General features: G+C 37.9%; 1 long non-coding RNA gene across 4 annotated transcripts; it reads left to right on the top strand.

Moving 5' to 3' along the window:
* Window positions 1-332: 332 nt before the first annotated feature.
* On the top strand, window positions 333-26,944 carry LOC144581925 (uncharacterized). 4 transcript variants are annotated; one of them, XR_013533372.1, is made up of 4 exons: window positions 333-474; window positions 1,776-1,857; window positions 26,066-26,187; window positions 26,440-26,944. It is a non-coding gene; the product is annotated as an uncharacterized LOC144581925 (long non-coding RNA). The 4 variants fall into 4 exon arrangements; XR_013533373.1 differs by lacking the exon at window positions 26,440-26,944 and adding an exon at window positions 22,365-22,453 and having other exon boundaries at window positions 26,066-26,350; XR_013533370.1 differs by lacking the exon at window positions 26,440-26,944 and adding an exon at window positions 18,106-18,134 and having other exon boundaries at window positions 26,066-26,350.

Here is a 26,944-nt window from a genome sequence, read left to right as displayed (position 1 = left end):
TATTAAGTCCTTTCTATACTTTTCCCCTACACATCCCCTTTCCAGACACATGAACACACACACACCCCTGTGCACAAGCATAAACCCCTCATAAAACTAAAAAGAGAAGTTCCTCACAGGCTACCAGGAAAAAATACTCAATTACCCACTAAGGATCCTGATGTAGTGTCTGCCCCTTTAAATGAACTCAGCCTGCCCTCGTAAACCTGAGCTAGGATTATGTAAATGGCCCCTGGAAGGCCTCCAAACTCTATTTCTGGAATTATTCCAGGCCATTTTCCATCTGCCAGTGGTGCTAATCCTTAATCTTGGTGTAACTAGATAATCTTTTCAGATATTAATTCATGTGGAGTTCTCTCTGTATCTTCTCTTTTTCAATGTCCCTGACTACCTCCCTCTCCCTCTTTCTCCTTTCCGCACCTGCATTCAAGCTGACCCTTGATTTCAGCTGTCTGGCTTCAGTGACTTGTGGAGGTGGGTAGAATGTTGGGGGATGTGATTAGGGTAGAAAGCCTCAGTAATCTGCAAAATGACCTACTTTCTTTGCTAAAAATCTAAGCCCACAATATAATTAATTATAGGGGTGGTAAAATTGGTAGAAAGGTTAAGTCAATTTATGGGGGCAGGATACTTTAGAAAAACACAAGGGGAAAAAGATTTTCTGCAATGTTTAAAAAGGTTTTATTAGTGGATTGCAACAAGCTTTGCAATCTGATGGTTTTTACCAATGAAAGAGATTTGATTATTGTTCACAGACAAAGTTGAAATATTTGTGGTGATTCTAGAGAGGACTGGCTGTGAAGTCTGGGAAACTCGAGTTACAGGCACCTCATTAAAGATTTCCGCATGGAAGGCTCAGGATGGAAGTGATAAAGAGCAGCAGAAAGGGGACATGTGGACAAAGATTATGGGCTTCTCCAAGTAATCTAGGTGGACAGTAGACCAAAATCCAAAGTACCCCTTCCCTGTACTTTGGCAATGTATAAAGTTTTGGAAATGTAGCAAAATGTTTATGGTAAAGGAACCCCAAGAAATAACAGGCAAAGCTTTCCCCTTGTCTGGTTGGATGGGGCCCAAAGCAGAAATGAATTTTAAATACACAAAATAAAGAGGTATAATGGTGTTTTTACCATGCCAAAGTTCTTACTCTTTCTTCTGTAAACAAAACCCTGATCCCTTTTAGAGGATTTCTGTCTCCTCCCTTTGAGGGGACTTGATGAAACTGTTGGTCAAGTTCCCCTGTCTTTCTATAGCAAAGGGAGGAGGGGGCAAATGACCCACACTACACTATTTAGGTTCCCCCTTGTAGGACTTTGATTCATGAGAGGGATGATGCAAATACCAAGGAGCTGTTGGATTTGACTGCTCCAGTGTCAGCAGTAATTCATACTTGCCACTTAGATCTCAGAGCTGCCTTGTGTTCTGCCCTCTGCAAGTCCACGGGTTTGCCTTTGATTTTGAAAATTGCTCCATTATGCTTCCACTACATTCTTTCTCAAGTCACAAAGGCTTTAATAGAAATAAAAAGTTAGAAAGAGTTGGTATTTCTTGTTATAACTCATAAAACTATGAGTTCTAGTAACTATTTTACCATCCCACTGTGCATAGCTTTGGATTGAGGAACTAGTTATGAATTGCAGTTGTAGTTGGCCTTGGCTTCTTTATGATACGCATTTTAGCATCTCCATTAGCTTTACAGATTGACCCTTCCAATAAGAGGTGACTCACCCTGCTTCAGCTTAAGTGACTGATTCCTTTGACTTTCTTTCTCTCAGAATCTGCCTTAAGACAAGTCCCAGAAAAGTGGCCCCTGATCCAAAATCTCCTGATCAATTCAATGATGGTCCATCAAGCTCAGTAAGTGCCAGGTGAAGTTTTGCTCACATCCAGTGATCAAAACATAAACATAAACTAATCTTCTTTTGATTACTGTCTGATGTCAAGAGCTAGATTAAGTTTTGTCCCAAAGGCAAAGTGTTTCAAAGTGTTTTAACAATTTTTATTTTACTTCTTTGTGGTATTTCCTTTTATCTGAGTTGTAGCTTTTGTTCGCTGTACAAATGCCATGCTAAAATATTTATTTGATTAAAAATAATTTATGTCAAAATCTTAGTGAATTCAGAATTGCAATTCAATTTCAAATGTCTTCATTTGGTTTTTAAAAAAAATGTAACTTGAGTATATGTTAGTGCTATTTTGAGTTACACAATAATAAATTCGGTTTTACATGTTAGATACATTATTTCTTAATTTTGAGTGTTTCTATTTCCTTCATTTTTGTAGTAGATTATCTTAGTATTTCAACATATAGTACAAGCGAAGATTAAAGACACTCAATGTATTTATTTAAAAATTCTTAATGGTTTTTATTTATAACTTATTGTATTTTAGGATAAACCATTTTCAGAATAACAAAGAAAATTAGGCTGAAACACATTTTGTTTTTTCTCTCCAAATTTACTTTTATCACCTTTTATAATTTGTATTTTCTAAAGTCAAGTAATCAAATATTTATAAGTGACCTCAATAAGCAGAGTGCTCAGCACATATTAAGTGCTTAGTTAAATATTTATTGAATCAATTAACCGGCAATTTGATTTGCTTTTATTCACTATGGACTGTTACAAAGCATTAGACCACTCTTCTTTATTTGTCCCTTTTCATAGATCATGAGAGATTAACTCATAGATTTTTCAGTTATGTCTGTTTTCAGAAATGCTTTCAGTTTGTCTGAAGTATTTACATGAGGTAAGATTCATTCACTATACGAAGTTTTGTTGCACATCTATTATGTATTGGACATTGGCCTGTCCTAAATGTTGAACACATGATTCCTGCCTTCAAGGAGCTTGAGAGAGTTGAAGAATAAACAGATGTAAGAGCAAACAATGGGAAGTGCAATTAGTGGTATGTTCGGAGGGCCAGGACTAAAGATAAATATACACCAGAAAGGCTTTGGGGTTAGAAAAAGATTCACAGAAGAAGTGCTCACTGATTTTTAAAAATTATAAAAAGTCAATAAAAGTTTTATTGCTCTGTTTGGAGCTAAGAGCACTTCAAGCATACTTGTCTCTGCCTTCAGAATAAATATCAGATAAGGCTAAAGTAGAACAATTAAGTAGCTAAACAAAAGTAAGATTTTACCAAACTAAAAGCATAATTCATAAAATAAAAAAAGATAAATTAGACGTTATCAAAGTTAAAATCTTTTTCTCTGTTACTAGAATGAAAAGATGATTTAAAGACTGGGAGGAAATATTTGCAAATTAAAGTATCTTGCAAATAGTCTTATATTCAGAAGATACAAAGAAGTTTTGAGACTTAACAATAACAAAACAAACAACCCAGTGAAAAATGAGCAACAGATTTGAACACGATGGTGCCATCTATGAGAACTGGCTCTTACCAGACACTGAAACTGATAGTGCCTTGAGCTTGGACTTCCCAGCCTTCAAAATAAAGTTCTGTTGTTTGCAACTTACCCAGTGTAAGGATAATTGTTATAACAGCCTAAATGAAGGAAGACACTCCAGTAAGTAGAATTATTGTTTTTTATTTGTTTGTGTTCCTCTCAGAATCCAAGGAAAAATCTTGATGTTCTCTGTCTGGTTTATGTACCATCTCACTGATGTTAGGGAATTCAAGGCTGGGATCAAATGAAATCAGGGGAGCAAGTTCTGTTATTTAGGAAGAGAGATAGGAAAACTTCCTGGACTGCTAAAAACTAGTATCTGAGTTTAGCAAAATACCTGAATCATTCTTTCTTTAATTATTATATTCTAAATTCTGGGGTACATGTACAGATCATGCAGAATTATTACATAGGTATACACATGCCTTGGTGGTTTGCTGCATCCATCTCGCCGTCACCTACATTAGATATTTCTCTTAGTGTTATCCCTCCCCAATCCCCCCACCCACTTCTATCCTTCCGCTAGCCCTCCACCTCCCCAATAGGCCCTGGTGTTTGATGTTCTCCTTCCTGTGTCTATGTGTTCTCATTGTTCAACACCCACTTATGAGTGAGAACATGCAGTGTTTGGTTTTCTGTTCTTGTGTCAGTTTGCTGAGAATGATGGTTTCTAGCTTCATCCACATCCCTGCAAAGGACAAGAACCCATCCTTTCTTATGGCTGCATAGTATTCCATGGCGTATAGGTGCCACATTTCCTTTATCCAGTCTATCATTGATGGGCATTTGGGTTGGTTTCAAGTCTTTGCTATTGTAAACAGTGCCACAATAAACATACGTACGCATGTGTTTTAATGATTGAATGATTTATAATCCTTTGGGTATACATCTAGTAATGGGATTGCTCAGTCAAATGGTATTTTTATTTCTAGATCCTTGAGGAACCACCACATGTCTTCCACAATGGTTGAACTAATTTACACTCTCACCAACAGTGCAAAAGTGTTCCAATTCTCCACATCCTTTCCAGCATCTGTTGTCTCCTGATTTTTTATATTTTTTGGAATGGAGTCTGTCTCTGTCACCAGGCTAGAGTGCAGTGGCACGATCTCAGCTCACTGCAACCTCCACTTCCCAGGTTCAAGTGATTCTCCTGCCTCAGCCTCCCGAGTAGCTGTGACTATAGGCATGCGCCACCATGCCCAGCTAATTTTTGTATTTTTTAGTAGAGATGGGGTTTCACCATGTTGGCCAGGATGGTCTTGATCTCTTGACCTCATGATCTGCCCACCTCAGCCTTCCAAAGTGCTGGGATTACAGTCATAAGACACCTCATGTGGCCTGTCTCCTGATTTTTCAATGATTGCCATTCTAACTGGCATGAGATGGTATCTCAATGTGGTTTTGATTTGCATTTCTCTAATGACCAGTGATGATGAACATTTTTTTTATATGCTTGTTGGCTGCATAAATGTCTTCTTTTGAGAAGTGTCTGGTCATACCCTTTGCCCACTTTTGATATAGTTGTTTGTTTTTTTTCTTGTAGATTTGTTTAAGTTCTTTGTAGATTCTGGATATTAGCCCTTCTGTCAGATGGGTAGATTGCAAAATTTTTTTCCCATTCTGTTGTCTGTGGGTTCACTCTAATGATTGTTTCTTGTTTTCTTTTCTTTTCTTTCTTTCTTCTTTCTTTTTTTTTGCTGTGCAGAAGCTCTTAAGTTTAATTAGATCCCGCATGTCTATTTTGGCTTTTCTTGCCATTGCTTTTGGTGTTTTAGTCATGAAGTCCTTGCCTATGCCTATGTCTTGAATGGTATTGCCTAGGTTTTCTTCTAGGATTTTTTATGGTGTTAGCTCTTATGTTTAAATCTTTAATCCATCTGGAGTTAATTTTTGTATAAGGTGTAAGGAAGGGGTCCAGTTTCAGCTTTCTGCTCATGGCTAGCCAGTTTTTCCAACACCATTTATTAAACAGGGAATCCTTTCCCCATTGCTTGCTTCTGTCTGGATTGTCAAAGATCAGATGGTTGTAGATGTGTGGCATTGCTTCTGAGATCTCTGTTCAGTGGTCTATATCTCTGTTTTGGTACCAATACCATGCTATTTTGATTACTGTAGCCTAGTGGTATAGTTTGAAGACAGGTAGCATGATGCCTCCAGCTTGGCTTTTTTGTTTGTTTGTTTGTTTTGCTTAGGGTTGTCTTGGCTATGCGAGCTCTCTTTTGGTTCCATATTAAGTTTAAGGTGTTTTTTTTTTCAATTCTGTGAAGAAGGTCAATGGTAGTTTGATGGGGATAGCATTGAATCTATAAATTACTTTGGATAGTATGGCCATTTTCCCAGTATTGATTATTCCTAACCATGAGCATGGTATGTTTCTCCATCTGTTTGTGTCCTCTCTTATTTTCTTGAGAAGTGGTTTGTAGTTCTCCTTGAAGAGGTACTTCATGTCCCTTGTTAGTTGTATTCCTAGGTATTTTCTTTTCTTTTTTTCTTTTTTTAATTTTTTATTGGATTTTAGGTTTTGGGGTACATGAGCAGAGCATGCAAGACAGTTGCGTAGGTACACACATGGCAGTGTGCTTTGCTTTCCTTCTCCCCTTCACCCACATTTGGCATTTCTCCCCAAGCTATCCCTCCCCACCTCCCCCTCCCACTGGCCCTCCCCTTTCCCCCCCAATAGACCCCAGTGTTTAGTACTCCCCTTTCTGTGTCCATGTGTTCTCATTTTTCATCACCCACCTATGAGTAAGAATATGCGGTGTTTCATTTTCTGTTCTTGTGTCAGTTTGCTGAGGATGATGTTCTCCAGATTCATCCATGTCCCTACAAAGGACACAAACTCATCATTTCTGATTGTTTCATAATATTCCATGGTGTCTATGTGCCACATTTTTCCAATCCAGTCTATTATCAATGGGCATTTGGGTTGATTCCAGGTCTTTGCTATTGTAAACAGTGCTGCAATGAACATTCGTGTACATGTGTCCTGATAGTAGAACGATTTATAGTCTTTTGGATATACACCCAGTAATGGGATTGCTGGGTCAAATGGAATTTCTATTTCTAAGGCCTTGAGGAATCGCCAAACTGTCTTCCACAATGGTTGAACTAATTTACACTCCCACCAACAGTGTAAAAGTGTTCCTTTTTCTCCACATCCTCTCCAGCATCTGTTGTCTCCAGATTTTTTAATGATCACCATTCTAACTGGCGTGAGATGGTATCTCAATGTGGTTTTGATTTGCATCTCTCTGATGACCAGTGACGATGAGCATTTTTTCATATGATTGTTGGCCTCATATATGTCTTCTTTTGTAAAGTGTCTGTTCATATCCTTTGCCCACTTTTGAATGGGCTTGTTTGTTTTTTTCCTGTAAATCCGTTTGAGTTCGTTGTAAATTCTGGATATCAGCCCTTTGTCAGATGGGTAGACTGCAAAAATTTTTTCCCATTCTGTTGGTTGCCGATTCACTCTAGTGACTGTTTCTTTTGCTGTGCAGAAGCTGTGGAGTTTCATTAGGTCCCATTTGTCTATTTTGGCTTTTGTTGCCAATGCTTTTGGTGTTTTGTTCATGAAGTCCTTGCCTACTCCTATGTCCTGGATAGTTTTGCCTAGATTTCCTTCTCAGGTTTTTATTGTGCCAGGTCTTATGTTTAAGTCTTTAATCCATCTGGAGTTAATTTTAGTGTAAGGTGTCAGGAAGGGGTCCAGTTTCTGCTTTCTGCACATGGCTAGCCAGTTTTCCCAACACCATTTGCTAAACAGGGAATCCTTTCCCCATTGCTTGTTTTTGTCAGGTTTATCAAAGATTATATAGTTATAGATATGTTGTGTTGCCTCCGGTGCCTCTGTTTTGTTCCATTGTTCTATATCTCTGTTTTGGTACCAGTACCATGCTGTTTTGATTACGGTAGCCTTGTAGTATAGTTTGAAATCCGGTAATGTGATGCCCCCCACTGTGTTCTTTTTGCTTAGAATTGACTTGGCTATGCGGGCTCTCTTTTGGTTCCATATGAAGCTCATGGTGGTTTTTTCCAGTTCTGTGAAGAAAGTCGATGGTAGCTTGATGGGGATAGCATTGATTCTGTAAATTACTTTGGGAAGTATAGGCATTTTCACGATATTAATTCTTCCTAACCATGAACATGGAATGTTTCTCCATCTGTTTGTGTCCTCACTGATTTCGTTGAGCAGTGGTTTGTAGTCCTCCTTGAAGAGGTCCCTTACATTCCTTGTGAGTTGTATTCCAAGGTATTTTATTCTTTTTGTAGCAATTGTGAATGGCAGTTCATTCTTGGTTTGGCTTTCTTTAAGTCTGTTATTGGTGTATAGGAATGCTTGTGATTTTTGCACATTGATTTTATATCCTGAGACTTTGCTGAAGTTGCTTATCAGTTTCAGGAGTCTTGGGGATGAGGCGCTGGAGTCTTCTAGGTATACTATTATGTCGTCTGCAAATAGAGACAATTTGGCTTCCACCTTTCCTATTTGAATACCCTTTATTTCTTTTTCTTGCCTGATTGCTCTGGCTAGAACTTCCAGTACTATATTGAATAGGAGTGGTGAAAGAGGGCATCCTTTTCCAGTGCCAGATTTCAAAGGGAATGCTTCCAGTTTTTGCCCATTCAGTATGATATTGGCTGTTGGTTTGTCATAAATAGCTTTTATTACTTTGAGATATGTTCCATTGATACCGAGTTTATTGAGGGTTTTTAGCATAAAGGGCTGTTGAATTTTGTCAAATGCCTTCTCTGCATCAATTGAGATAATCATGTGGTTTTTGTTTTTGGTTCTTTTTATATGGTGAATTACGTTTATAGACTTGAGTATGTTGAACCAGCCTTGCATCCCCGGGATGAATCCTACTTGGTCATGATGAATAAGTTTTTTGATTTGCTGTTGCAATCGGCTTGCCAATATTTTATTGAAGATTTTTGCATCTATGTTCGTCATGGATATTGGCCTGAAGTTTTCTTTTCTTGTTGGGTCTCTGCTGGGTTTTGGTATCAGAATAATGATGGTCTCGTAAAATGACTTGGGAAGGATTCCCTCTTTTTGGATTGTTTGGAATAGTTTTAGAAGGAATGGTACCAGCTCCTCTTTGTGTGTCTGGTAGAATTCAGCTGTGAACCCGTCTGGACCTCAGCTTTTTTGAGTGGTAGGCTCTTAATTGCTGCCTCGACTTCTGACCTTGTTATTGGTCTATTCATAGTTTCAGCTTCCTCCTGGTTTAGGCTTGGGAGGACACAGGAGTCCAGGAATTTATCCATTTCTTCCAGGTTTACTAGTTTATGTGCATAGAGTTGTTTGTAATATTCTCTGATGATGGTTTGAATTTTTGTGGGATCTGTGGTGATTTCTTCTTTATCATTTTTTATTGCATCTATTTGGTTGTTCTCTCTTTTCTTTTTGATCAATCTGGCTAGTGGTCTGTCTATTTTGTTGATCTTTTCAAAAAACCAGCTCTTGGATTTATTGTTTTTTTGAAGGGTTTTCCGTGTCTCAATCTCCTTCAGTTCAGCTCTGATCTTAGTTATTTCTTGTCTTCTGCTGGGTTTTGAGTTTTTTTGATCTTGCTCCTCTAGCTCTTTCAATTTTGATGATAGGGTGTCAATTTTGGATATCTCCATTCTCCTCATATGGGCACTTATTGCTATATACTTTCCTCTAGAGACTGCTTTAAATGTGTCCCAGAGGTTCTGGCATGTTGTGTCTTCATTCTCATTGGTTTTGAAGAACTTCTTTATTTCTGTCTTCATTTCATTGTTTACCCAGTCAACATTCAAGAGCCAGTTGTTCAGTTTCCATGAAGCTGTGCAGTTCTGGGTTGGTTTCTGTATTCTGAGTTCTAACTTGATTGCACTATGGTCTGAGAGGCTGTTTGTTATGATTTCAGTTGTTTTGCATTTGTTGAGCAGTGCTTTCCTTCCAATTATGTGGTCAATTTTAAAGTAGGTATGATGTGGTGCTGAGAAGAATGTGTATTCTGTGGATTTGGGGTGGAGAGTTCTGTAAATGTCTATCAGGTTTGCTTGCTCCAGGTCTGAGTTCAAGCCCTGGGTATCCTTGTTGATTTTCTGTCTGGTTGATTTGTCTAATATTGACAGTGGAGTGTTAAAGTCTCCCATTATTATTGTGTGGGAGTCTAAGTCTCTTTATAAGTCATTAAGAACTTGCCTTATGTATCTGGGTGCTCCTGCATTGGGTCCATAGATGTTCAGGATCGTTAGCTCTTCTTGTTGTATCGATCCTTTTACCATTATGTAATGGCCTTCTTTGTCTCTTTTGATCTTCGTTGCTTTAAAGTCTATTTTATCAGAGATGAGAATTGCAACTCCTGCTTTTTTTTGCTCTTTATTTGCTTGGTAAATCTTCCTCCATCCCTTTATTTTGAGCCTTTGTGTATCTTTGCATGTGAGATGGGTTTCCTGGATACAGCACACTGATGGGTTTTGGATTTTTATCCAATTTGCCAGTCTGTGTCTTTTGACTGGTGCATTTAGTCCATTTACGTTTGGGTTAATATTGTTATGTGTGAATTTGATACTGCCATTTTGATGCTAGCTGGCTGTTTTGCCTGTTAGTTGTTGTAGATTCTTCATTATGTTGATGCTCTTTAGCATTTAGTGTGATTTTGGAATGGCTGGTACTGGTTGTTCCTTTCTTTGTGTAGTGCCTCTTTCAGGAGCTCTTGTAAAGCAGGCCTGGTGGTGACAAAATCTCTGAGTACTTGCTTGTTTGCAAAGGATTTTATTTTTCCTTCACTTCTGAAGCTCAGTTTGGCTGGATATGAAATTCTGGGTTGAAAGTTCTTTTCTTTAAGAATGTTGAATATTGGCCCCCACTCTCTTCTGGCTTGTAGTGTTTCTGCGGAGAGATCTGCTGTTAGTCTGATGGGCTTCCCTTTGTGGGTGACCCGACCTTTCTCTCTGGCTGCCCTTAGTATTCTCTCCTTTATTTCAACCTTGTTGAATCTGACAATTATGTGCCTTGGGGTAGCTCTTCTTGCGGAATATCTTTGTGGTGTTCTCTGTATTTCCTGCATTTGAGTGTTGGCCTGTCTTGCTAGGTGCGGAAAATTTTCCTGGATGATGTCCTGAAGAGTATTTTCCAGCTTGGATTCATTCTCTTCGTCCCCTTCTGGTACACCTATCAAACGTAGGTTAGGTCTTTTCACATAGTCTCACATTTCTTGGAGACTTTGTTCATTCCTTTTTGTGCTTTTTTCTCTAATCTTGGTTTCTCGTTTTATTTCATTGAGTTGGTCTTTGACTTCACATATTCTTTCTTCTGCTTTGTCAATTTGGCTATTGAAACTTGTGCATGTTTCGCGAAGTTCTCGTATTGTGTTTTTCAGCTCCTTTAATTCATTCATATTCCTCTCTAAGTTATCCATTCTTGTTATCATTTCCTCAAATCTTTTTTCATATCTTTTTTCAAGTTTCTTAGTTTCTTTGCATTGATTTAATACATGTTCTTTTAGCTCACAAAAGTTTCTCATTCACCTTCTGATGTCTAATTCCATCATTTCGTCACAGTCATTCTCTGTCCAGCTTTGTTCCCTTGCTGGTGAGGAGTTTTGGTCCTTTCTAGGAGGTGAGGTGTTCTGGTTTTTGGTGTTTTCCTCCTTTTTGTGATGGTTTCTTTCCATCTTTGTGGATTTATCCACTTGTCGTCTGCGTAGTTGCTGACTTTTTGATTGGGTCTCTGAGTGGACACCCCGATTGTTGATGATGAAATATTTCTGTTACTTGGTTTTCCTTCTACCAGTCTAGCCCCTTCGCTGTACAACTGCTGAGGTCCACTCCAGGCCCTGCTTGTCTGGGGTGCACCTCTAGCAGCTGTGGCACAGTGCGGGATGCTACCAGTTTCTTTTTCTGCTATCTTTGTCCCAGGATGATGCCTGCCAAATGTCAGTTGTTTGGATATAAAGGGGTCAGGGAGCTGCTTGAGGAGACAGTCTGTACTTTATAGGAGCTCAATTGCTGAGCTGTGAGCTCTGTTGTTCATTCAGGGCTGTTAGGCTGCTATGTTTGATTCTGCTGCAACAGAGCTCATTAAAAAAACCCTTTTTTTCTTAAATGCTCTGTGTTGGGGGGTTCGGGCTTTGTTTTTGGATGTCTGTTGAGGTGTCCTGCCCTGCTAGGAGGCAGACTAGCTCCTGTTTGCCTGCCAAGGCTCCGCCCTGCTGTTGTGTGGTTTGCCCTGTTGCTGCAGGCTCTGCTGTTCTGCTGTGGTCTCTGCCATGCCCTGCGGTGGAGTCTCTCTGTTGTAGCGGGTTGCCTCAGCAACAGCAGGCTGTGTCAGCAGTGGGCGTGTATCTCAGTAGGGACAGGTTGCCTCAGCAATGGCTGGCTGCATCAGCAGTGGGTGTGTATCTCAGTTGGGGCGGGTTGCCTTGGTAATGGTGCATGCCCCTCCTGCACAGAGCGTCTCAGACCGTCTGCACGGGGAGCGTTTGAAATTGTGGTTTTGTTCGTCCCACTGGGCTACCCGAGACACTCTGTCCCTGCAATCCCCTGGGCTGGCCTACTGTCCAAGTCTCGTTCAGTCTCAAGTCCAGCCCTCTCAAGTCTCAGGTTGCCGGTTCAACAGGGCACCCGGACAAGCGTGCCCTGTGGGGAGCGCTGGGTCGGGCCAGCTGCCACCACCCCAGCTGCCGGCTTCGCCAGGCAGAGGTACGGCCTGGCATCCCACATCTCCTTTATACTTGGGAATTTCCCCGTTCTGTGGGCAACAAAGATCAGTCTGGAAATGCAGCTCTGACTCACCTCTCCGCGGATTCAATGAGAGCTCCAATCTTGGGTTGTTCTCACAGCGCCATCTTGAGTCCTCCTCCCGGTGTTTTATTTTCTTTGTTGGAATTGTGAATGGGAGTTCACTCATGATTTGCCTCTCCTTTTGTCTGTTATTGGTGTATAGGTATACTTGTGATTTTTGCTTTAAACATAACCAGAATTTAGTCAGAATACTAGTATTTTGTTAATAGGTAATTTATATAGACACTTTCATTCATGTTTTACTAGGTATGAGTTTAAAGTAAGACTTTTTAAAAAAATTACTCCAAGTTAACACAGAAAATTATTTTTCAAACTATTTTTTGGAGGAGGAAGTCATATTTTAATTTAAAGTAGCCTTCAAAGATTTAAGAGCCTTTTGAAATTTTGTAAAAATGCTTTCAAAATCAGCTTGTGAGTTTTACAAGATAATTATTCTTGTTAATTAATAACAACACATTAAATTTTATTGTCTTTAGTCATATATTTTATTATTAACATTTGTCTTAACAGAACAAATGAAAAGTTATTTAACATACAGAGACAGAAAATAATTTCAAAAGTCTTTAGGGGTCAGACCACTACAAAATTAACAAACAGTATTTTATTCTGTAACTGCATGCTTTTCCATAAAACGGAATACTGGCTATAAAGAATACAGTGGCAATAAATCCTTAAAACAGGAATATAAGGTTTGCCACACATTTTGAAATAAAATTTATGGGATTTTTTGTGAAAATGCTGAAAGGTTTATTTTCAATTTATATATTTGACTATATGACCACTGAGTTGGGTCTCCTCTTGGCTATATATATATATATTTGGGCAGAAAAACAGCATTAGCAGCAACAACAACTAATCAGCTCATGTTTTCTTGGCTTTTGGTAAGGAGAGTTAACAGAAATATGCCCTCCCAAGCACAGTTAAGGAAAAAAAAGTTCTTCTCTAGAACCTCCTAGAAAGGTAATGTTTCTGTTACGGGTTTTGGAAAGATGAGCATGACCCAGCAGAAGGGCAGGTGAGAGCAGAGGGAAAAGAAATCCAAGCCAAAGCAGCACTGTGTAAAATGCAGCCATTCAGGAACTGGAAGCAGTTCATCGTGGGCAAAGACTTGGTGTTGGGCCAGGAAATTTCCTAGTTCGTTAAGGAATTTGTATCATATTGGAAATTATGGAGTCCATTCGAAATAGAGAGTCAATATGAATAAGTTGCAGTTTTGAAGAATCAGTCTTGGAGTTAGAGGATAGATATGGGCAGATGTTATCAGAAGCAGGAATTAGAGCCATCATCTATTGGAAGTAAGAACTGAGAGAGAAGGAGTTCTTCATATTGTACCAAGAAAAATCTTTGCAAAAAGTAGTTCTGATAATCCACTCACCTTGCTTAAAATGCCTTCATTGCCTTCTTGTTGTTCTTAAATCAAAAGATAAAATTCCTTATCTATTTACCTTTGCAGCTCTTGTACTTAATATATAGTAGACACTAAATAAGTACAAATATTCTGCATCCATCTCCTCCCTCTCCTATAAGTGCCATTTAAATTGATCTATTTTGCCCCATAAGGGTGGAGAGGGATTTTAAAGGAGACAAACTGAGTTACTGTCAGGGGCAGAGCTGGAAGCAGCGTTTGGGACTCACAGTGTCAACTCTGATGCCCATTTTGTCCAGATAAGATAGGTAAGATACAACTCTCAACAAGCTAAACATTTCAATACAAATATAAAAATTATTGTTATGCTTTTCTGTACATTTTACACTTGCTGAGTTGGTTCTTAGTCTTTGGTAGAATATTTATAATTATTTAAAAAGTCAGAGATACAAATCTTCTAATCTCAGCATAACTGCAATCTAAGACTGTTCAGTATTTTAAAGGCCCTTTTTCATATAAGCAAAACCCCAGGAGTAGTTTTGAGTGTAAAATTTTGGCAAGGTTGTCTGATATATTTCTATAAATACATGCCTTCAGGTCTTTTTCTGAGTACAGTTAACCCAATTGGGATAAACGTTTTTAAAATAAAATTTTCTTACATCATATAAATATTGACATGCTTTTTAAGGTCATTTGACACAAGGCTAGAATATTAACAGGAGGCTAGATTTGATGCATGTGTTTTCACCAATTACTAGAATTAAAATTCACTGCTTTCATTTTATTATAGAAATTTTAAGTATTAAGAAATCACATTAACTCATTTTGAGTTTCCGTAGTACTTGTCATACTCTAAGCATCTAGTATAGGTATGTAAGCTATTCACATACAAGGCTTGTAAGATGTTTTTTATATCCCATTTTTTAAAACAAACTTGAGGACCTAAGATGATAAAACAGAAGATTCTTTCAGGCTATTATTAATCTCTGCATGTTTCATTCTTTCCTTTCTATACTATGCTTCACAGGTAATAAAGGAAACAAAAAGAATGAGAATTGGGTTTGGAAAGGCAACATTAGAGAGAAAAAATAGTCTTTATTGTTGAGATAGATGATGGATTTACAGAGGCAGGACAAAAGATGCAGTGATTCTTCTAATGAATATTTTTTTCCACATCACAGCAAAAATATGTTCCAGGGTTTATGCATGAGTGGGTGTTCATTATGATGAGAAATATCTCTTTTTGGGTGCCAAATAGCAGGGAATACACTTCATCCCAATTTAAAGCTAGACCCATAGTTTGTTTATTTAAAGAGAGCTGGTAATACCTTCATATCCCACAGAGTAACCTCTTAGTTTCTAGGCTCTAAGGGGCAATCCCTAATTTTCTCTGTGTCTCAGAGGAGGTGTTTAGCTAAAATTAATTTTAAGAAACTACTATATTTCCAAATTTTGGTCAGTGCATCTCTCTCTGTGTGTGTATGTGTGTGTGTGTGCCTGTGTTAGAAGAAAGTTTGTTCAGTTAAAAAGAGTTAACATGTGTGATCGCTTGATAAGGGGCAAAGTGGATCTAGCATCTTCATTTTTTGAAATGAAATAATTAAGAGGATTCTCCTACAAGATGATCCACTGTTTTTCCAGATTCACTCATGATCACTCTTGCAGTGCTTTCTTCCTAAGCTCACCTTCGGGTCTGCTTTGTTGTCTGGCTCTCCTTGCATCGGCAGTTCCTTCCATCTCTTCTCTCGTTTATTTAAAAGTGTTCCTGGCCAGGCACAATGGCTCATGTCTGTAATCCCAGCACTTTGGGAGGCCAAGGTGGGTGGATCACCTGAGGTCAGGAGTTCGAGACCAGCCTGGCCAACATGGTGAAACCTCATCTCTACTAAAAATACAACAAGGTGGTGGGCATCTGTAATCTCAGCTACTGGGGAGGCTGAGACAGGAGAATGGCTGGAGCCCAGGAGGCAGAGGTTACAGTGAGCTGAGATTTTGCCATTGCATTCCAGTCCCAGTGACAACAGCAAGACTCTATCTCAAAAATAAATAAATAAATAAAAGAGTGCTCCCAAACCAAAATACCAAGCTCTAAAAGATTTCCCTCGTCAAGGACAGGTCATAAAGTTTTCAAATGAGGATGTCAGAGGAAGAAAATATAATAGATAAATTAGATACAAGTAGATTCGAAATGTTATAGATGATGGTCAGAATGCACGCTCCCCGCTGCCCCAAGTTGTATAATTGCCCTAATCCTGGAAACCTGTAACTGTATTGTATGACCTGGCAAGGGGATTTTGCAGGTTGTATTAGTCAGGGTTCTTTAGAGGGACAGAACCAATAGGATATATGTATATATAAAAGTGAATTTATCTGGGACAATTGGCTCACAGGATTACAAGGCAAAGTCCCCCAACAGACTGTCCGCGAGCTAGGAAGAGAGAAGCCAGTAAGTGATTCAGTTGGAGGTCGAAAGCCTCAAAACCAGGGAAGCCAATAGTGCAGCCTTTAGTCTGCGATTGAAGGTCTGAGAACCCCTGGGAAGCTGCTTGTGCAAGTCTCAAAGGCAGAAGAACCTGCGGTCTGATGTCCAAAGACAGGAGGAGTGGAAGCAAATGTCCAGCATGGTACAAAGAAGGAAGCCAGTAAATCTCACCTTCTTCTGCCTGCGTTATTCTAGACATGCTGGCAGCCTGTTGGATGGTGCTCACCCATATTGAGGGAGGGTCTTCCTCTCCCTGTCCATGACTCAAATGTCAATCTCCTCTGGCAACACCCTCACAGACACACCCAGAAACAATACGTTACTAGACATTCTTCAATCAAGTTTTCACCTAAAATTAACTGTAACACAGATTAATTAGAGACACATTAAAATAGGAAGATTATTCTGGATTATTTATGTGGGCCCAATCTAATTGCATGAGCCCTTAAAAGTAGAGTACTCTTTCTGGCTGGAATCAGAGAGAAGCAGAAGGAAAAAAATCAGAAGAAGAGAGATTTGACCTCATGAGTCTGTTGCTGGAGGGGGCCAAATGGAAAGCAGAAGAAATGTGGGAAGCCTCTGAGAGCAAAAATCAGCCCCTGGATGACAGCACAGAAGCAAGAGCCTCAGTCCTCAACCACAAGTACTGAATTAAACAATCCACCTATATGAATCGTGGTGAGGATTCTCCTCTACAGCGTCCAATAAGGAATGCAGCCTTCCTGACATCTGAATTTGGGCTTTATGGAATCCAAAGAAGAAAAAGCCTATGGATTTTTTCTTCTGTAAGCTGTAAGATAAAAAAAATTGGGGGTTGTTTTAAGCCATTAAATTTGTGGCAATTTGTTTGGACAGCACAGAAAACTGACATATAGAGATATGGATTCCAATCAGAAGTTCTATTTTTACCGCTAAAGGTTTCTATTTAGGGTAGTTTTTCCTCAACTTTTACTTTCTTTTTATCAGGAGGGTTTAGTCAATACAAGAGAAACCATTGCAGATATTTCAAGCAGGAAGGATTTAACACAACATGCTAGGTACTTTGTAAAAAGAAAACAAAAACAAGAGTTGAGGTAACAAAAGTCAGGCAAACTGCCTCACAAAATATGAAATTTAAAGAGCCACAGGGAATCACCACTGATGATGTCAGTTATCTGTGGCATTACAATGAGTGATCCTCAGGAGAATGTCTGGAAGCCACTGGTGAAACTTCATTTCTACAGTATACCTGCCTTGCCCTGCGGGAAGAATAATAATAGCTTCTGCCTCTGTTCTGCTTTCCAGATTTCATGTGACTGCCTCTCACTGGTAGAAGCTAACTCAGATCCCAGGGTTCCAGCCCTTGTACTATAGAGAAGAACACAGAAGGAGAAATATGGCCCTGGGTGGCTGGCATATTCCCCTGACTTACTATTTCCATTGCATCAATAGCCATAGGCAGAAAATTAAGTAAGGGGAAAAAAAAGGCAAGAAAAGAGAAGGAACACCAGCCACCAAAGCACTTAGTGATTTCAGATTCAGACATTTACAAAGTGAAATTGCAAAAGAGTTTCATTTCTTCTTTGCAAGCCCAATTCTACCTGGATGAGTGCCATCACTCTAGGTGTCAGGATATTTTTCCTGTGTTTATACAGAATCATGGAATACTAGCAACTGTGCCTTAATTCTTTCCTTTTCAATTTTACTCTTTTTACAAAGGAATGGAAAGTCTATAAAGCTTACTGAATACTCCTAGTCAAGAATTATAACTAACAGGATTTATAACTAAACTAATTTATGACTAAACAGGGTTAAGGTCTTTTGAAGTCTTTCTCATTTCCCAACTTACTGCCAAGTTCCACAAAGAGTCTGAGATTTGATACCCACTTGCAGACTAACAAGTTAGACTGCTACTGTTTTGTGGATACTGGCAGCAGACACAAGACTCTTGGGTCAGAGACAAAGGACTTAAGTACTCATGGAACAACAGTGGCCAGAGCATATGCTATATACACTATAGGTTTGCATCACAGTCAAGGAACAGAAAGTTTGTAGAATTAACTGTTTTTTTTTTTTTTTCAGCAAGTCGAATAAAGCCTGTTCTTTGGCTGGTAAGATGCCTTACCTCAATCCTCAAGGTTGCTCATTACAAATATAAATCTCAGCAATGGCCCAGCTACAGGGCCTTACATTCTCGGCATATCAGCAAGAATATACAGCTGAAGGTCCAAGGCAAACAGCATCTCCCCACACCCACCAAGAAAGGGAGGACTAGGGGATGTGCAGGCATTCACAGTTATAATTAATTGTATCTCATATTTACTACATGCAAAACAGTATGTTTAATATATATGTATATACTATTCTATTTCTGAAATTTGTCTACAAGTCTGCATATTTTTATAGTACACTTTTCACTACCATATGGCATTGTATTAGGTGAATATGTAAGTTTATTAATCTATTCTTCTGCTGAACATTTGAGCTGATTTGCAGTATTTTTCCATTATGCTACTGTAAGTATTTTTGCATATATTTCCTGCTATCTATGTTTAGAAGTTTCCCTAGAGTATTTGATTAGGTGTGAAATTACTTGATTATTGAGGCTAAAATCAACTATGTATTTATTCACAATTTGTATTTTCTTGTCTATGAATTCTCCTTATCCTTTGGCTATTTTTTGATTAAGTTGCTTGTCTTTTTAAACTTATTAAGAGTTGATAATTTCATTATGGATTCACAGTTAAAACCAAATCTCTTAGTAATAGAAGGTAACATTCATAATTCCCCATCCACTCAAAATGGGGGTATCTATAAAATACCTCTAATTTCTTGAGGCCAGAAGTTTGAGACCAGCTCAGGCAACATAGCAAGACTCCATCTCTAAAAGACAAAAAACAAACTCTATAATTTCTAATATTATTTTAATGGCAATATAATAAAAGCATTTTCCTTAAAGGGACCAAACAAGGATCCTCCCCATCACGGTTTCTACTAACTATTGCATTGGAACTCTTACCCACATCAATAAGGCAAGAAATTGAAGTGAGATATAAAGAGAGAGAAAGCAGAAAGAAAAGGGTCATTAGTCATAGGTTATATAATTGTCTACTTTTAAAAGCCAAAATTATTTATGGAAAAGTTATTAGAAATGGTAAGATGAATCACATTTGTAGTGTTTTTTGTTTTGTTTTTACTATTAGACAACTTCTGTGTGTATTTGATAATCTTTTATTGTGATTGCTCATGCTTGACTAGTTTTAATCTGTGGAAAATCTGGAGGCCTAAGCTGACAATTGTTTCCTTCTGTGAGCATTTGAATTTGCTTCTCACTGGAGTCAGGGAACACCACACACCTGGGACCACTTTAGCTGCCTTCAGGGTTTCCGGTTAGAACCTGAACCACTAATTAAGCTCCTTGAAGTGGGTTGCTGGCAAGAGGCTCAGCTTTCTTTTTGTAATACTGACGTTGATTTTGCCTTCAGACAATACACTCCCTACATGTTAGCTTACATTTAATGTGCTGGTTGCAGTTTCAGCCTCTTTCCAGGGAGAGGGCAGTGGTGATAAGAGATTTTTCTTACTTCCTATTAGCTCAGCAACCTGTTAAAAATTATGTTTTATACAGGATCTAATTGCTTTATATTGGAAGCAATTTTTAAAAAACACTGTTTTTTTTTTATTAGGAACTATTGTTTTTTTAAGGCCACCCTTACAGTTTGAAATTTCTTGTCTTGTGGACTGTCAAAAATCAAGATATGGCCAGCACTTCTGGTTTCCTACTTAATATCCATTTTTCCATTTCTTCCTAATAACAGAACCCCAAGTTTATTCTGAGTTACAGTGTCCAGGTAAAAAAACAAACAAAACACCTCCATTTGCCAGTCTTTCTGGCAGCTAGGCATGCTTATGTAACTCAATTCTGGTCAATTATCTGAGGCTAGAGTCACTTGGTTGAAGTTTCAGGGAACCTTCTGGACAGAGGTTGACTTTGTTTTCATTTGTCCTTTTGTCCTGTCTTTCCTTCCTCAATTTTCTTGCCTAAAAGTTTGGTTAACTGTGATTATGATTGAGAGCATGGTAAAAGAATCCCAAAGACTTCAGCAGTAAAGTTCTTGCATCACTGTCCTTGTTTTGGACTTCTTGTACATGAAAGAAAAACCACCTTGTTGAATCCATTATTAATTAGATTTTCAGTTACATATAGTTTGATGCATTTTCTAACTGATGTATTTGGTATCTGATTTTGATGTAATGTTTAATTGTTGTCTAAACATATTTAGGTTTTAGAAAACAATCACAGTAGCAAATCACATTGATTTTATGTTTGGTAATTTTGCTTTATTGTTGTTAATTATAGAAGCAGATGGTATTAGATGCACCTATGCTTGTTATTTCAATAAAACCTTATTGAAGCTATAACTTGATCTCATTCTAAGAAAAATGAAAGTATAATTTAAGTCAATAATTATTATCTGATAGTAGATTTTTTTGTAATGAACACATTTTATACTCCCAGTTAGAAAATGATCTGATTCAATTTATAGTAATGCTCTATTATTTCTTCCAAGTACAATCACTAATGTACTTTAATTCTTATTATATTGAGTCTATTTTAAAAGCACTGAGGATTATTTATACATTGTTTTTCCACTTGTTGCTAAGAAGGAAAGTAATAGAATCAACTATCCCTTAACTATTTCATTTATTTTAACTTACTTGGATTTTTTTTTTTTTTTTGGACATCTGGTAACTACTGTCATTCAGATGGCCATACTATAAAAAATCACATTCTATATTCAAAATTAACCATAAATGACTTTTCAGGTTTGGAAGACACGGCAGTTTGGCTTTGCTGTATAATCTTTACTGACAATATTTTAATCAATTAAAAAAACTCATTCCAACCTCATTCTGTCCTCAGGCAGAGTTGTAATAATCATTCCTAACGTGAAGGAAAGAATTTAATAGAATAATATATTTGAATTAAAAGAAATTAATAGACTATAAAACTATAAAAAAGTGGATGCTTTCTCCACTTTGAGTTGAGCCTTTGTAGGATAACCATGAACTACTCAAGATTTAAATGTCTCACTTCAGTGCTTCCAGAGTTCCAGGTGCTACCAAGACAACATCTCACTGAATAATCTGGAGGACCCACTGGAGACCATTAGATGACTATAGGCTCAAGGAGCAGGCAGGCAGGACTAAAAGGTAATAGGAGGCTAAACCACGAGCAGGGGCCTGTGGGGCTCCAAGAGCCAGGTGGCAACAAGAGAAGGAACTTACCACTTAAAGTTTCCCATGTGTCAGGCACTGTGCTAAGTGTTTTATATGTATCATCATACTTAATCCTCCCAGTAAACCTGGGAAGAAGGGACTTAGTAACTGCAGACCAAACGCATCAAATTTTATGGATATTCTTGAACCTCTTCAGGTTCCTCTTATTTGTTGTTCTTATTCCACTGCAGAATATAGCAGTGAAAACCTTCAAATCAAACAAACTAAACATATGCTTGAAGGTGGGCTTGTGGTTAGAAATTCCCTTGTGGTGTTTTTTTATCTTTACTGTTTTCCATCCTGCGAAGATACAAAGGCAACACAGGGAACTATTTCTACTAGCTTCTTCTGTGTGGCAAGATATTTGTCTAATCTTGTTTCTACATGGAGGCTATTGTTCACTGTGAGTTCCCAGCTTTATGCAAGAGTCTCCAACCCAGCTTCCTACTCTTCTTGGCCACAGAGCCTCTGTCTACAGTTGTACTAGTCCATTCTCACACTGCTATAAAGAACTACCCGAGACTGGGTAATTTATAAAGAGAAGAGGTTTAATTGACTCACAGTTCCACAGGCTATACAGAGTGCCTCAGGGAACATACAATCATGGCAGAGGGACAAAAGGAAAGCAGGCACAATCTTCACATGGTGGAGAAGGAGAGAGAGAGAGTGAACGGGCAAGTGCTACACACTTTTAAATGATCCGATCAAGATAACTCACTATCATGAGAACAACAAGGGGGAAATCCACCCCCATGATCCAATCACCTCCCTCCAGTTCCTTCCTGCAACACTGAGAATTACAATTCAACATGGGATTTGGGTGAGGACACAGACGTAAGCCATATTACCAGTGTACAAATTTCTGAGTAAAATCCAAGTTCTAGTTCACTGGGGATTTTCAGAGGATCCCAGCCAATTGCCAGCTCTAGAGCTTGCTTACTGTGTGAATTCCTCCTTTCTCGGTCCTTCTGGTCTCCTTGAACTGCTATCACTTTCCTGCCCATTTAGTCATGCACTGGAAAAGTTCTTTGATCTGTCTGCCTTTGTTTTGTTTTATCCAGTGTGGTGTGTGCTCTATTGTCACAGAATTTCTCCAGGCATCTTACCAGAAATAGAGATCTGGACTTTATTGAGGAAGTGTACTTGACAGGTAATTTGGATGTCATATTACAAAGGCTTAGTAATTAGATCGATAGGTTAGAAAGATGAAAGTGTCTGGATTGACTCCCAGATTTCTGGCTTCAACAGATGAATTAGTGCCTTGGTTCACTGAGTTAAGACACCAAGAAAGAGGCATCAGTTTTGGGGGAAAGATAATGAATTCAGTTTTGAAAACACAATTCGTCAACAGATAAAACTAATTTTCAGTTTTCTATTTGTAAAGTGGAGATGATATGTACTTTACAATAGAATTTTTATTGATATTAAATATAATAATGAATGTGAAAACCTTAGTAATCTATAAAGGGCTATGCAGGTATTTAAAACTTAGGAATCCCTGTCCTGTCCCCAAAGCTCATTAATTGAAAGAGGTACTTAGAGTCTTCCTTATGATACATAGGTCCAGTGGATAATAGGGTGGGATAACTCGGAAAAAAATGAGAAATAAGTTGCTAGACAGTTATGAGTGTTATAAGGTTTTCCCAAAATATACAAACTATTTTTTAAAGGATCATTTATCAGCCCAACTAAAACATGTGATGCTTTAAAAGTACTGAGCCGGGTGTGTTGGCAGGTGCCTGTAATCCCAGCTACTTAGGAGGCTGAGGCAGGAGAATCGCTTGGACCCAGGAGGCAGAATTTGCAGGGAGCCAAGAGCACGGTGAAATCTATTATGCAGTGATTTTATGAACCACAATTATTATTTGTGAAATGCACAAAAGATGGACAACATAGGCGTCTGGATGTAGGAAGTACTTTCATAAGCTAGAAATTTTAAAAAATTTTATTGTGGCAAGAATGCTTAACAGAAGGTCTACCCTCTAAACAGATTTTTAAGTGTGCAGCACAGTGTTGTTATCTCTAGGCACAATGCTGCAGATCTCTAGAACTTATTTACCTTGCATTACTGAATTTTTTTGCCATTTGATTAGCACCTCTCGATTTCCCCCCTACTCCCAGATCCTGGAAACCACCATCCTACTCTCTGCTTGTACGAGTTTGACTATTTTAGATACTCACATATAAATGGAATCTTGCAGTATTTGTCCTGTGTCTGGCTTTCCCCCCTAGCATAATGTCCTTAAGCCTTCTTTAGGTTGTGGTGTATGGCAGGAATTCCTTCTTTTATTTAATTGAAAGAAGAAATTCCTCCTTTTAAGAGGCTGAAGAATATTCCATGATATATATACACACATCTGTATACACACACACACACACCAGATAACATTAGAAAAGGAATTTTTATTTGTAGATATAAAAAATTTTAATTCCTGAAAGGAAGCCAAACTGAGATACATTTAAATAGGGAGCTTAGAGTTCTATATTCCAGAGCTCTCTAAAATGTCCTGGGACATTTGTATGCTGCCAATAGGTCACAGTGTGGATGGACCTGAGTCATGGCCCAGAAACGAAAAAATCGTCTTGCTCCTAAGAACAATATGTATGAGAAGTGCCTGTCAAGTAAAGAATACTTTTCAGAAAGATAAGTGAATAAAGATTTTACCTTTCCACAAAAAGAAAAAAATAAAAATAAAAAGGGGAAGACCATTTCAGAGTCACTTTTGGCAGCAAACAGACCTGTTTTGTTTTTCCCTGTGTGCCCTATAAGTATTATTTTCTATTTATGTCACAGCAAGTAAATGTTTGGTAAAAGCTGCTATAGATGATTTAAGGCTTTCATCTAGATTTTCCTACCTCTATTTTAATATTTCTTTTTTTTTAATTGCATTTTAGGTTTTGGGGTACATGTGCAGAACATGCATGACATCTGCATAGGTACACACATGGCAGTGTGTTTTGCTGCCTTCCTTCCCTTCACCCACATTTGGCATTTCTCCCTTTCCTTTAAAACCTTGTAGCAAAATGCAACATGCATAAATTACATAAATTATAATACAGATTGATAAAGGGTCACAGATTGAACACAGTCATCCTAAGTAGGATATTTTCAATACTCTTACTCTAGAAACACTGCTGTGAGTCGTTGGAGTCACTACCTTCACCCAGCGGTAACCCCTATCCTGACTTCTAATCTGATTAATTTTGAGTATATTTAAACTTTACTTAATAAAGTCATAGTGTTCTTTTTTTTCATTGTGAGATTTATTTGCTTAACATTATTTCAGTGACATTCATCCATATTGTTATGTGAGATTGTAGTTTGTCCACTCTTGTTAGTGTATAATGTTAATATTTTGTTATATGAATATGTCACCATTCATTCATTCTCCTGTTAAAGGATAATTGGGTTGTTTATGGCTTTGGAGATATTGTAATTCGTGCTACTATAAACGTTATTTTACATGTATTTTATTTTATTTTTGAGACCGAGTGTTGCTCTTGTTGCCCAGGCTGGAGTGCAACAGCATGATCTCAGCTCACTGCAACCTCAGCCTCCTGGATTCAAGTGATTCTCCTGCCTCAGCCTCTCAAGTAGCTGGGATTACAGGCACCTGCCACCACACCCAGCTAGTTTTTGTATTTTTAGTAGAGACAGATTTCACCATGTTGGCCAGGCTAGTCTTGAACTCCTGACCCACCCATCTTGGCCTCCCAAAGTGCTGGGATTACAGGCATGAGCCACCATGCCTGGCCTATTTTACATATATTTTAGTAAATACAGGTATGCATTTTGGAAATATATGTATATCCTTTAACACATGATGCTAATAATTGAAGTGGCAGTCTATTTACATCCCCCAATACTGGATGACAGTTTCAGTAACTCCACGTCTTCATGGAGTTACTGAACTCCATGCTTCCTATTCTTCTTGAATAAACCCAGCTTCTTACTCTTCTTGAATAAACAATAAACAATACCAGTGACCAATAAACATATGCTCACTAGCATTGCCAATCTTTTAATCTTAGCCATTCTGGTGGATGTTGAGGATTATTGATACATATGTTTTAAAATTAGTATTGTTCTGAAAACTAAAAGTATGGCTAACACGCCGCAACATCTATCTTTCTTCCCTCTCCAGAGGTAACCATAATCTGAAGTTAGTATCATTTCCAGGCATCTTTTCTTACTTTTAAAATGTTTGGATATATATCTGTAAATAATGTATACAACTGATTTTTGCTTTACAATTTTACATATATGGCATTCCCATTTGATTTTTCTTTCACCAATATCTCCCCCAATTTAAGAATTAGTCCATATTAATACTTGTAAAGTCTATGAATTTTAATTGCTATAGAGATAACATGCAATTTATTCCTTTTTCTAATAACAGTTGCTTAAAATTTTTTGCTGTTAAACTGTGCTATTGTATCATTGTATATTTGTGCACAAATTTCTTATGGTAGAGACCTAGAAGTGCAATGGTTGAATCTTTGGTTTTGCACATATTTACATTTGTTTAACATTGCCATGTGGTTGTCCAAAACAGATTTACCGTTTATACTTCCAGCAGAATTACTTAACATTTGTTTCTCCACCTTTCACTAATGTTTTGATCTTCCAGGCTTCTACAGCTTGGACAACCTTATAGGTGTCATTTATTCTGTATATAAATCTTTTGTCAGTGACATTTTTACTTTATTTATAATGTCTTTAGTCATCCTGAAGTTTTTTTATTTTTATTTTTTCTTTTAGACAGAGTCTTGCTCACATCACCAGGCTGGAGTGCAGTGGTGTGATCTCGGCTCACCGCAACCTCTGCCTCCTGAGTTCAAGCAATACTCCTGCCTCAGCCTCCTGAGTAGCTGGGACTACAGGTGCCCGCCATCATGCCCATCTAATTTTTGTATTTTAGTAGAGACGTGGTTTCACCATGTTGGCCAGGATGGTCTTGATCTCTTGACCTTGTGATTCACATGCCTCAACCTCCCAATGTGCTGGGATCATCCTGAAGTTTTATTAAATTCATTGTTCATTAAATTTTTTGTGTGTGTGTGTCTTATGAAATCATTTTATCATAAAGGTATTCTCCTATATTTTCTTACAATGGCTTTTTTTTGTACATTTAGGTCTTTCCATCTGGAACTTATTTTATATGTGCTGTTAATAGAGATCTAATTTTATCTTTCTCCATATGGATCGCCAAGTCTTTTATTGACTAACGCCTGTCTTCTTACTGATGCTAATGCAACTAGTACTATTTCTCCAAATGTATGTGAGTCTGTATCTAGGCTTTCTATTCAGTTATATTTGTCTATTTGCTGACACCTGACACTATGTAATATTGTTTTAACTACTAAACCTTTAAAATAAGTAATAGTATCCTTCTGCTTGTATAACTAAAATGGTCTGGGCTTTTCATGGATCTTTAATTGTTCCTATGAATTTTAGAGAGCAATTAATGAAATTCCATTAAAAAATCTATATTAAGATTTGATTTGAATTGCATTGAATTTATAGAATATTTCAGTTGCTTGTAATTTTTGTATCCCAAATTGCTTATTATAATTATGTTGTTTTAAATAGACAATATTTTAGATTTATCCTATTTATTAAATAAATGGATTACTATTA

The sequence above is a fragment of the Callithrix jacchus genome, chromosome 3 (genome assembly GCF_049354715.1).
Source record: "Callithrix jacchus isolate 240 chromosome 3, calJac240_pri, whole genome shotgun sequence".
Taxonomy (NCBI): domain Eukaryota; kingdom Metazoa; phylum Chordata; class Mammalia; order Primates; family Cebidae; genus Callithrix; species Callithrix jacchus.
The sequence above is the reverse complement of the archived record's forward strand: the minus strand, read 5'-3'. Positions and strand labels throughout refer to the sequence as shown.